The sequence below is a fragment of the Pelmatolapia mariae genome, linkage group LG16_19, assembly GCF_036321145.2.
Source record: "Pelmatolapia mariae isolate MD_Pm_ZW linkage group LG16_19, Pm_UMD_F_2, whole genome shotgun sequence".
In the NCBI taxonomy this organism is placed as follows: Eukaryota; Metazoa; Chordata; class Actinopteri; order Cichliformes; family Cichlidae; genus Pelmatolapia; species Pelmatolapia mariae.
Window position 1 is genome coordinate 19,692,530 of NC_086241.1, and position 12,872 is coordinate 19,705,401.

Below are 12,872 nucleotides of genomic sequence, written 5' to 3' on the forward strand. Positions count from 1 at the left end.
AAACGTGTAATATTTTCTCTGAATGCGGGATAAATCCGTTTTTTTACGGGACGGTTGGCAACTCCACTAACTAACCTTATGAATAAAATAAAGTTCACTATCAGTAACGTCATAGCACCCACCCAGCTGTATAGAAACTCTGTCATGCTAGCTAGCACGCAGTAACTGACTGTAAAAAGTCAGCACAACAAAAATAAACTGCACCTAAACTTGGTTTATATTTGACCCAGATAGACTGCAGTTCATAACTTCTTACCTGAAGTTCAGCTCACCACCTCGGGTCTCTCCTCCTCCTGCCTCCCATTTCCCTCATCCACCTGCCTCTGTGGAAGATCCGCCATAGCCACCACCAAACAACTGAGTTATTTTTACACATTGACCAGCATCTGGCCAATCCACCACCTTTCATTGTTTATACCGTTACAAAAAAAATAAATAATCGGCCCATAAAAACAAAAAATCACCATCGGCCCACTGGGGAAAAGCCCGGTATGCCCGATGGCCGGTCCAGCTATGGCTGGACACGACTTCCAGAACCATGTCTTTCACCTTTATTGTTGACTAAAGACTCAGCAGCCATATTCACATCCAAAATTTAATTTTAAGTTCAATTCAAAGGTCCAAAAAGCATGACACAAACAGTTGGTTAGAAAGGAAAAAAATGCAGTCCATCCATCCATTCGCTACCGCTTATCCTTTCCAGGGTCGCGGGGGGTGCTGGAGCCTATCCCAGCTGTCATAGGGTGTGAGGCGGGAAACACCCTGGACAGGTCACCAGTCTGTCGCAAGTATGCATGCAGTATTATTCATTATTTATAATTTGTAGGTTAACCAATAGACAATAGACAAAAGTATAATATGTTCAATACAATTTTCATGTTTTACATTAACATTTGGAAAAAGACAACAAACATCACTAACTGCATGTCTTTGAACTGTGGGAGGAAATCCGAGTACCTGGAGAGAACATGCAAACGCCACACGGAAAAGTCGCGACCAGATGGTGGATTCAAACTCAGGACCTTCTTGCTTGTTACGCTCATTTTATGTTTATTGAAAAACTTACATATATCCAATTTCAGCTTTTATGAAAATAATAAAGGAAAAAAAGCCTATCTTAATACCTTTATGACAAAAAATATAAATTTGAAAGAGAAGAGACACCCCAAAATATATCAAAAGAGTCAACTGAAAATCAAATGTTTTTACACAAAAATGTTACACATACAGATAAATAGGGAAAGTAAGTCAACATGAAGTTTCCAAGAAATGTGTAACATTTCGCTTTCCAGTGCCAGAATTAAAAAGAATACAATGTGACTTTTCTCTTGAGCTCTCCTTCCAGTCCTGTATCCTTTTCATCTTTTATCTGGACTGTCTTCTGTCAGCCCACTAGAAGTCATAGATTGAACTCATATTGAGTCTCTCAAAGTGCTGCCTGTCCTGTACACTGCAAAACTTTGAGATTGTGGAGGTACCACCTATGGATTGAAAGTTTAAGAAAACTTATATTTTACAACAATAAAAGGAAAATAGCAAGCATGAGGGTAGATAAGAGAAGACAGAGTTTACACACTTTGTAAGAAATGAAAGTCTGAGTAATAATAAAGTTCCTCTAACCTGTCCTCCCAGCTGAACATGATACTGGACAAAACTCCTGATATCATGCAGGTCCTTGTTTGGGGTCTTGGTCCAGCATCTAATGAAAAAATAAAACAGAACTTTATTTTTGTTTCATATTTATATGCAGTGTTGGGCAAGTGACTTTGAAAAAGTAATTATAGTTACTAGTTACTTCTTCAAAAAAGTAATTGAGTTAGTAACTGAGTTACAATATTCTAAAAGTAATTAATTACTTGAAAAGTAACTATTGCGTTACTTAAAAAAAAGGTTTAACCCTCTGGGGTTCAGGGTATAATTGCCCATTTTTCACTACTTTTGATATTTCATCTACATTTCACCTTTAAAAACTATTTACTTGCCTTGTTTGGGATCATCCTCTTCAGCACAACCTCACGTGTCTGAATTTACAGTTATGTTTTCATTTTGACATACTCTATTAACACAATTGATCTAAAATCAGACAAAAAACATAAAATTCGAGTAGAAAAAAGTTATATTTTTTACTGTAACAACCATAAACATGTTTAATGAATCATATTTCATAACTTTAAATGCAAATATAAATTGTCAATTTTAAAATCATATGCACAAGTTTTGCAAACAACAAAGTTATTTGCAGCCATTTACCTTTTACTTTTACCCTTTTTTTAAATAACCATTTCAAACTATTTACATAAGAATCAGGTGTTCTGCATTCAATAAGATGCCACACAAATTATTTGTGCCACTTCAAAAATGTTGTCTACTACTATAAATCTCTCACATCTCAAAACTCGCTCTCTCTCTTTTTCTGCTGTCTTTCTTTCTCTCTCGCTCTCTCTCTCTCTCACAGTCACGCCTAAAACTTTCCCCTCTTCCCAAACAACCAAATGTTGTGTTGCCATATCATTTTTGATTGGTCAAAATGGTACATTTTTCCACCAACACGAAAGGGCTGATTTTTGTTTTGTTTTGTTTTGTTTGTTTTTTGGTCATAAGCAGGGAGTGCTTGCTAGCACTGTCCTTGGACAGTAAACGTGATGAAACTTCACGCGTATATATTGTTCATCATGACTCTGGTTTTACGTGGCCTATCAACACAATTTAAAAACTGGTATATATAACCTTGTTGCTTTGTCATCTTGAAGAGGTCATGTGATTGGCTTACCACCACTACTTTATTCTTCCTCAGTCAAACAGCAGCACTCATATTGTTTTGCCCCCCTGAGCTCCAGGTGTTGTGCCAGAAAGTAACTGCCACCCGTGGGAGCGCGCGGAGCTGCTTAAAGCTGTAGCGCCCAGATTACTTACAGCTAATATAAGATGCGGTAAGCTGAAGACAGCTTCAACCGTCTGTTTGTTGAAAAATAGTAACGCGACCCCACCGTGTTTTCTTGTTAGTAACGGTAACAGTGTTGTAACGATAGGAATAGTAATTAGTTAGATTACTCGTTACTGAAAAAAGTAACGCCGTTACTTGTAACGTCGTCATTCCCATCACTGTTTATATGTGAGTTTATGAATGATTACGAATTTACTGGTAGTGAAAATAATCATTAGTCTATAGATATTTGTTTTTTTTTTGTTTTTTTGACAAGACAGAGGTAAAATTGGTGAAATTAATGAAAACATATTTTGAGTTCCTGAAAAATGATTGTAACATTCAGTTTTGTGTTTAGGTAGCTGTGACTCAGGAAGTAGAGTTGGTGCTCTTTAATCACAAGGTTGGTTATCTGAACCTCAGCTAACCCGGTCTACATGTCAAGTCATCTTTGAGCAAAATACTGAACTCCGAATGCCCTAGATGCATCAATCAGCAGTGGTTTTAGTGTTATAAGTTTTTCCTACATGTAGCACTGATCACAATCATCTCTCATTTCCAATTTTCATTTCCTGTATTCCTATATGACCACAACCATGTTAGTTCCTGCCATAGTGCACAATATAACATCCTCCCTCTCCACCTCTGTTCATGTAAGCTGTGAGTTCTCCTCGTCTTCTCTCAGATTATCTTTCTCATGTATTCAGCATTCCAGCTTTGTTATCCTTCTTCTTGCCTGACCCTGTTTTGTCTCCAGGTGTCTTGTTGATCTTATGTGTAACAAACCTTGATTTACAACAGTGAATATCATCATTTTTGGTGAGTGCATCTCAGTAGTTTGTAGGTTCTAAAAGTAAAATCTACAGAAAAGCAATAACCCAGGGTTTTTCTCTGGTTTTTTTTTCATTTGTTATTCAAAAACCTGTATGTTTAAGCATCATGAGCCTACGCACAGTGGACCCAGGATCTTTGAGAATAACCAAAGGTACTTTTCTAGTTGCAGAATGGAAACATGCGCGGTTTACCACAAAGAAAATTGCCCCAGAGTCAATGACAGCTTTGACTCTGACCACCTTTAACCACTTCTTCACGACTCTCATTTCCTCTTTTCACCCTCAATGGTATAGAAAAAAAGGCCACAAAAGAACAGAGGCTAATTTAAGCCTTTAAATTTAGACGTTTACTTTTTCAAACTTGACCATTTGGGTGTTCTCCAACATTTAAATATTTGATAAGAAACACAATAATTTATCTTCATATGAAAGGAAACGTTGGTGAATAATAAATAAATAAGTTTTTTGAGAAAACTACATCCAGACACATTTATTCTATGCTTTTCTCTTTTTTATGTAACACACTCACTGTTGATGGATGCAGTTTCAGTATTTTACTCCATCGCAGTTTACCATGTGGATTGGCAGAGCTGAATGCAGTAAAAGATTTTGTAGCTCTATTGTTGGTCTGGTACAAAGATTCACAATTCTACAAAAATTCCAAATTCATCCATTCATTATGAAGTTATTACTTACTCACCTATTGAGGAAGACAGCTAGTGTGTGTCACTGACTCTTTAAATGCCGTCAAACACAATAAAAAATGGTGTTTGAGCTTTATGATCGAATCAGTCTTACAAGTGCTGACAACGATCCTACAGCCAAAATGAAAGAAGCTACATTCATGCTTCATTATGAAGTTATAAAGGTTTTCCTTACCTGCAGAGAAAGACAGCTAGTGTGATGCCACATAGAAGGAATCCAATTGCAGGTAGGAGTAAGTGTAGAAAATACCTTGATGAAGTGAACTCTGTATGAAATCAGCAGTGAATTAAATTCAATTGGTTATTGAAGTGATTGGCAGTGTTTTTTATCCTACCTACCTTTGGGGTTCTCAGAAACAGTTAAATTCCATGTAATGCTGTTTAGGCCACTTTTGTCTGTTATGCTACATTTATAAAGTCCTTCATCTTCAGATTGAGCACTAAAAATAATTAGCTTTGTAGGGAACTCATGATTTATTTTCAGCCTATACAATGAGAAATTTGAAAACTTGCGATTTAGCGCAATAGAATATTGAAAAACAGATCTGTTGTTGGTCCAGGTGATTAGTGTTGCATTGTTTTTGGATATGTTGCAAGTTAATGTCACTGAGTGTCCTATGGATGCAAACACAGCTCTGTTTCCTTCTTCAGCAAACTCTGAAATTTAAAGGGAACAGTGAATGATTAAATGATTATATCTGTTTTTAATTTGGATAAGAAAGATGAATCACAATCCAAAATGTGCTCTTTACCTGCAAAATTATGCCATATCACTAATAGCTGAATGAAGAGCAGTGCTGCTTGATTTAGCTTGAACGTCATGACCATCAGAGAGAGATAGAAACAGACCTGAACTTCACCGTCGGCTTTATTTGCATCTGAGGAGGAGCTGCTGAAAAAAAAGGGAAGTGGTTAGTTGCTCTGTTGCTAAGCAGATAACTAACGTTTACATGTAGGTGATTGACCTTAGCTTTAAATAATAATGTATGTGGAAGTAACATAGGCAATGTTTCATGTCAACACAAAAAGACAGACTTTGTTGTTTTTTATTACATTAAAAAATAATAAAATAAAATCAACTGGGAATACATTTATAGTATATATATAATTTTATCAGATGCACGTTGAAAAGAAGCAGGGACATTTTGCAGACTCAATGATTCTTATGAATTCTGGGTGTTACAATGATTTTTCTTATATTGCTCAGTTTGCAACAAAGCCACTAATTCTTGCACTTATTCTGCCTCATGACATTTTTACTACAAACTTCCACTTTAACTTAGCCATTGTTGATTCATAAAAGAATGAAGATTTGTTAAAAAAAAACAAAAACAAAAAAAAAACTGCTGTTAAAAATAGTATCTAGAGGCATCTCCATCTTTTTTCTTCCACTTATCCAGTTTAGGGTTTAATTTTTGAACTGTGACATAAAAAAAAATCTGTGAATTTATCTATCCACCTCATGTGCAGAGCAAAGGTCGATAACCACCACAAAGACCACACACATGGTCTTACTGCCTTAACTGCAAAGAAAGAGCATCAACAGGAAATTCACACATTTCAAAGGTGTCAGAGTCAAATTTCCCATAATTGTTACACTTTAAACATTATAGTGTCAGGATGGATCACAGATATATGTACGTTATAGTCCTTTAAACATTATAAACATTACACAGATATATTGAACATCACAAACATAACTTTTTTTCTCTTTAGAAGGTGTAGCACTGGTTATTAATACTTCTACAGCCAAAATCTCTTGGTAACAAAGCAACTGGACAAGAAGCCCCTTGGATCAGAGGACAACCGTCTTGGAGACATTTAAAGAAGTCCACTTGCTTTCTTTCAATTTGCTTAAACTGTTGTGACCTAAATTGATTTTTTTTTCTTCGAAATCTAAGAAGGGGAGAGGCACTAAGACACCGCCTTCCGCCCGCCGACGCTCCCACCGTGCTTCTGACTTCCTACATGAACTTCCTACAGAGCAGGTATGAACAGTGCCTGAGTGGAGAACTTGCAAGTTCCTTGTTCTCACGGTTCCTCTGTAGAGAGTCTCCCAAAGATGTGGGTGCTGGCAGGGGCATCGGTGGGTCACAGCCAACAAATTTGGCTAAAACTTGCTAGCCAAAAGTGATCTTCCAATCAACAAAAACCATGATATGAGCCACACAGATCATTTTAGAACCTTCAGATATTTCAGAACTTGGACGTATGAATAAAACTGAACTGCATGGTCAACATGAAAATTACTCACTTGTACTGACAACAATTCTACAACAGTATAGAAAAGAGAGATGATCATCCATTCATTACGAAAAAGGTTTTACTCACCTACAGAAGAAGAAGGCTAGCATGGTGCCACATAGAAGGAATCCAATTGCAGGTGGGAGTATGTGTAGAAAAGTCTTTGATGAAGTGGATTCTGTATAAAATCTGCAGTGAATTAATTTAAATGGCTTGTTTGACCTTTACTAGAAGTGATTCATCTGCCTTTTTTCTCTACCTACCTTCTGGGTTCTCAGACACAGTTAAATTCCATGTAATGCTGTTTAGGCCACTTTTGTCTATTATGCTACATTTATAAAGTCCTTCATCTTCAGATTGAGCACTAAAAATAATCAGCTTTGTAGGGAACTCATGATTTATTTTCAGTCTATGAAATGAGATAATTGAAAAGCTGCGATTCAGGAATTGAATATTGAAAAACAGATCTGTTGTTGGTCCAGGTGATTAGTCTTGCATTTGTCTTGGATATGTTGCAAGTCAGCATCACTGAGTCTCCTCTGGACACCAACATAGCTCTGTGGTCTAAAGTTTGAAGGAGACAGTCGCTCAATATAAAATGATATCTGCATTTCATCTGGAAAAAAATGAATCACAAACACAAATGTGCTCCATACCTGCAAAGGCATGCCACATCACTAACTGCTGAATGAAAAGCAGTACTGCTCGATTTAGCTCGAATATCATGACCATCAGACAGAGAGGGAAACTGACCTGAACTTCACCGTCAGCTTTATGTGTATCTGAGGAGCTGCTGAAAAAAAAAAGGCAGGGGTTTATTTCTGGTTCGTCAAGCACAAAATAGATATATGTGTACCTGATTCATCATTTGTTGAAAAGAAATATTATCATGTCACCATCATAATATTTTATGATGCACATCACTTTTCTTTTACCAGGTGTGGCTTTCTACCTCTATGAATGTATTTTTTTATTTAATAAAAATCAGTATCTGATATTAAGCTCATACAGTCCATTACAGCATGAAGTACACTAAAGGCAAAGGAAGCTTTTTTGTTATACTGTGCACACAGTGTGTGTGTGTGTCTGTGTGTGTGTCTGTATACACTGGCATTAACATGTTGCTATTGTTGAGCAGACAAGTCTATTTCTTACACAAATACTGATCTATGCCACCTGCAGCAAGTTCATAATAATATTGTTTAAATCATGAAGATAACATCACTTTCAGATATTACCTGTAGATGTAGAAATTGTCAGCAGAACGATTGATCCAATGTGTCTTTTCTCTTCTACACTTTGTTTCCTGTTGAACTTTTCGCAGAATTGTTTTCTTGTCAACCCACAGCTTGAACTCAAAGCCTCTCAAAGCGATCACCACAAAACACCTTTTTTTCCACTTTCCTGCCACAATGGGCCTAAATGGGTTGTATAGAAAAATGGGCCAACAAAAAGTGTAGATGGCTGATTCATCCTTTAAAAAATAGAATTTATTTGGGTGCACCCAGCAATGCAGAAAAAATAAAGTATGGTTCATTTTTTAATTTAAAGTTTACAATTTACAAGTTTAAATATTAAAAAAGGTAAACTAACATTTGGTTTAGTATATAATTTTTGTTTTCATACTTTCGATGAATTCATACTTTAGTTTAAAGTCCTGTATTTACAGTGCAGCTCATAGTGCCAATTTAAACAATTATAGCAAAACTGGAGATGGAGGTGCTTCAGAGTTTTTCTTTCAAAGCTGTCACAAAATATTCACTAAATATATTGCACATAAAATGCTTCGTTTGAACTCACTTGTCACATTTTCTGTGACGTTAACAACCAATTATTATGAACCTCCAATTCTGTACATCCCAATGTATTCATCTTAGATACACAAAGTTTTAAGGTCACCTTTTAAATCACGCTTATCAACTTAGTGCTAACCAACGTATCAATTTAGTGACATATCATGTTATAACAGATAATCTACTGTCACCATCTTCTGGCGATTTAAAAACATTACATGTTATATGTTCAGAATTCATGCATTTAAACTTTGTTCAAAAGTAAAAAATCCCGAAAATCAAACATTTTTAGGCATTATGCTTGTTAATATTTATGCTGGTCAAACTCATTTTAAACTATGTGTCACTTTTCTAAAAAAGCACAGGCACCACTGCTATTCTTACCAGTGTTGGTCAAGTTACTTGAAAAAAGTAATTAGTAACTAATTACTGATTACTCTTCCAAAAGAGTAATCCCATTACTTTTCTGATTACTTAGTTTCAAAAGTAATTAGTTACTTAGATACTTTTTAAAAACATGATACATAATCTAAATACGTAATAAAGCAATAGATCTTTCAGCCCAATTCTACTTTTTTAATGCATAATCCGTCATATAAAATGGAATCCAATGGAAAGCCTCTTTTTAAAAATTGTCAAGTGAAGGCTGTGTGCAGGCAGGAATGTGGAGCCAAAGTGCAGAATCTTCGAGACAAAAAGTAGACTTGAAGCAGCTTTATTACTGAAAACCATAACTAAACTGAAAAAAACAAAGACTAAACAGGCAGGCAGCAGACAGAACACACAGTACAGAATTAGGGTAGATCGCAACACAGACAAAGGAAAACACAGGGCTTAATGTCACGGTTCTGGGTCATGTTGACCCAGCACTTTCAGTTTCTTATGTTTCTGGTATTATTCTGTATTATGATTTATGTCTGATTGTTTTGTTATCCTGTTTTGATTATTATTATTATTATTATTATTATAAATCTACATTTCAGTTTATTCTGGTTTAGGGTTTTGTTCTTATGCCCTCATGTTTAGTTTAGGTTTAGTTCTGTGCTTAGTCTTCTCTGCCCGTGTGTTCCCTCTGTTAAGTCTGTGTTTCTTAGTCTGCATCTTTCTGAATTGTCTCCTGTTTTATTTTGAAGGGTTATGTGTGATGTCAGTGTTTCTAGTTTCGCTCCCCCTGTCTCGTTAGGTCTCATTCCTCCCAGCTGTGTTCCCCTTCTGTCTCTAATTCCTTGATGACTTCCTCAGTGTATTTAAGCCCAGTGTTTCTTTAGGTCAGTGTTGCGTCGTACCCTCACTTCCACTGTGTGTTCTGTTTGCTAGCCTGCCAACCTGTTTAGTTTGTTCCGTACTCCCAGTTTAGTTAGGTTTCTGTTCAGTTTCTTCCCAGCAATAAAGCTGAGTATTTTTGAGTTACTTCTGCCTCCGTGAGTCCTGCATTTTCGGTCCTCTCTTCCTGCCTGTCTGCACACAGCCATGACACTTAAATACACAGAGGGAGCAATCGGGGAATGGGAGATGGGAAGGAAACACAGCTGGGACAAATCAGGGCTAACGAGACAAGGGAAGCAAAATTAAATACATTAACAAGAGAAACGGACCTTCAAAGTAAAACAGGAAACACCGACTGAACTTACAGACACAGACTCACAAGCAGACACTGCAACAGAGGGAACAGAGACGTGGGACCAGGGCAGTAAATGACGCCGACTGGACACAGAACAGAGTATGGAAACCAAAACTTACGAACTACAAAATCACACAACGAAAAGAACTGGGAAAAGAAATAAAATAGAAATGCAAAACAGAAACCAAAACCTTCACAGTAATAAACCAAGATGAGAACACAAATAAAAGGTACAAAACTGAAAACACTGGGTCAATGACCCAGGTACCCTAACGAAAACTGTTTTATGAGTTTTAATCTTTTAATTTTATGCACATTGTATTAAGCAGAAATTAAATTATATGCAACTGTCTGTGAAGGTTATCAATCATCCAGGTCATGGTAGCCTAACGAGCTTGGAAAGAAAAGCGTCTCGACTTCTTTAAGTTGCTTGAAAACATTTCACCTGTCATCCGAGAAGCCTCTTCAGTTCTAAGGTCAAATGGTGGAGAGACCCAGATTTAAGTCCTAGGGGAGTGTCCCCCAAGGGGGTCATGAACCCCCTGTTGATCCTCTTACCTAATCACACGAGCCAAGGTGTGAAAACGGGTGTAGGTCACAATCAGCCAAGGTTTTGGTCAAACCTGCTTTGAAACATCACCCCACCCTATCATGTGATTTCCTGAGGTCAAAAGACCCAGGATGTGAGTGGGCGTTAAGGCATCTGGGAAGGGATCTCAAAACTGCATTATAAACAACAGACAGTTGGTGTCGTAAACCATCACCTCTGTTTAAAGATGGTCGCTCACAGTGGACACAGATGGCTTCTTTCACTCCTCTTTCAAGCCATCTGTCTTCTCTGTCCAAAATGTGAATATTGGCGTCCTCAAAAGAGTGATCTTTGTCCTTTAGATGCAGATGGACAGCCGAGTCTTGTCCCGTCGAGGTGGCTCTTCTAATGCAACTGTCTTTGACTTGAAGAAATTGTTTAACATTTAAACCTATTTTCTGCATATTCCATCATATACACTGACGGTGTGTTCACACCGAACGCGATAGAGGCGGCCAGAGCGTCAGGTTTACATGTAAAGTCAATGGAAAGAGCGCGATGACACGCGATTGCGTTTCCGGCGAAAATTCGGAAGCAGATTTGCGTCGCGAAAATGCCAAAACTCGTGAAACGCGCGTCAGTGTACCGCGTCGGGCGCGTTTGACTCGCGAAAAAAAACACGCGTGTGAGTTTTTGTGTTGCATTTTGTGCATACGCGTGTTTCGCCTCTACCGCTCGAGTTGGAAACTCCAGCGTCAAATCGCGCCGCGACAACCAATCAGGAGCCTGGTGACGTGGCTCTGACCTAGGTACTGATGCGTACTGTCCCGCTATTTTCCCACTGATGTACAAATACCTTTCCGCTAACAAGATAATGTGTTTATTCAGAGGACATCTGCAGGAGAAAGTGGAAGAGCCTCAGGGACACATATAATAAGGAGAAGAGGACAGAGAAGGAGAAGAGGAGTGGGTCTGCAGCAGGATCAGGGAAGAGATGGAAGTTCTTCGCGGTCATGGGGTTTCTGGACCCCTTCCTCACCCCGCGGGAGACTAGCGGCAATATGCTGCGGACCGTGGAGAACTTCCCCCCTGAGGACCAGGGACAGCCCGGAGAGGCAGCAGGGGAGTGTCAGTCAGAAGGTGTGTTTACAATGAATTAATGTAGGCAGTTAATTTATGCGTGTTGTCATATAGGAATATATTTTGTTTATTAATAAACAGTATACAGTGGTCCCGCTGTTCATTCGTCACTGCCTCGCCTTTTCGCAGATTTTTTTTTATTGCACCGTACAGCTTTCAACAATGCGCATTGCATTCTGCAGCCTGATTGACAAATCTCCTCCGTGTCGTGTCTCCTGCGCTTGCCAAACTTATCATGTTTGGTTTTGATAACCATCACGTCCAATAGAAAAAAACAGCACAAGAACACTCATAACTATGACCCTCATTCGGAGATACACACCTGCACCGCGAGGGAAAAAGACGCACGAAAGTGGCGCGCAGACGGAGAAAAAGCGCGGCATAATAAAACTTCCTCCCACATTTCCGGTTCACGCGCGTCAAAATATGCAATTTTGAGGCGCGATGGATTTTTCTTGGACACGCGTTGAGGTGCGAATGTGCACGCGTCAAATTAGGGGCGTTTGGGGCGTTTTCGCTCGCGTCTATCGCGTTCGGTGTGAACACACCCTGACTCTTTCAAATAGATGCAAATAAAACACAGCAAAAAATAAATAGAATCAAAGATTCACCAGCACTAAGTCCTGTCGCTCTTAAATCTATTTTCACCTGTTTAGCAGGAGTAGAGCTGATGGAGGTTTGCCCGGTGTCGCAGTCATGTCATCTAAGGAATCTGGGGGTTTCTCTGTGAATTTCACATTCCCGTGGCGGTGTGCTAGGTGCTTGCTCAGACTTGAAGTTTAATTTTTCGCTGGAGAAAGAAGTTTTCTTCTCACGCAGAGTGTACAGTGGACGCTAATGTTTTTGTCACTTTTTCGGACTAAAACTTGTACATCCACACTTTATACGCTGCATGGTCACACTCTCTCCCGCAGTCCATATTATCCATTGTTGATCTACACGTCTGTTGCTGCCACGGACGTCGCAGGTGCTCATTGTCATGAGACAGTCTCACAAATGACGGTTTAGTAACACAGTAATGCAGCGTGGGAATGTAACAGTAATCTAATTACTTTTTTTTGCAACAGAAAAAAGTAATGGGGTTA

General features: G+C 38.3%; 2 long non-coding RNA genes across 2 annotated transcripts; both read right to left on the reverse strand.

Moving 5' to 3' along the window:
* Positions 1-627: 627 nt before the first annotated feature.
* LOC135933873 (uncharacterized) lies at positions 628-2,136 on the reverse strand. The gene is made up of 3 exons (XR_010573975.1): positions 1,983-2,136; positions 1,621-1,699; positions 628-1,481 (listed from the first exon to the last, which is right to left on the reverse strand). It is a non-coding gene; the product is annotated as an uncharacterized LOC135933873 (long non-coding RNA).
* Positions 2,137-4,670: 2,534 nt separating this feature from the next.
* On the reverse strand, positions 4,671-5,321 carry LOC135933874 (uncharacterized). The gene is made up of 3 exons (XR_010573976.1): positions 5,213-5,321; positions 4,800-5,117; positions 4,671-4,726 (listed from the first exon to the last, which is right to left on the reverse strand). It is a non-coding gene; the product is annotated as an uncharacterized LOC135933874 (long non-coding RNA).
* Positions 5,322-12,872: the final 7,551 nt, after the last annotated feature.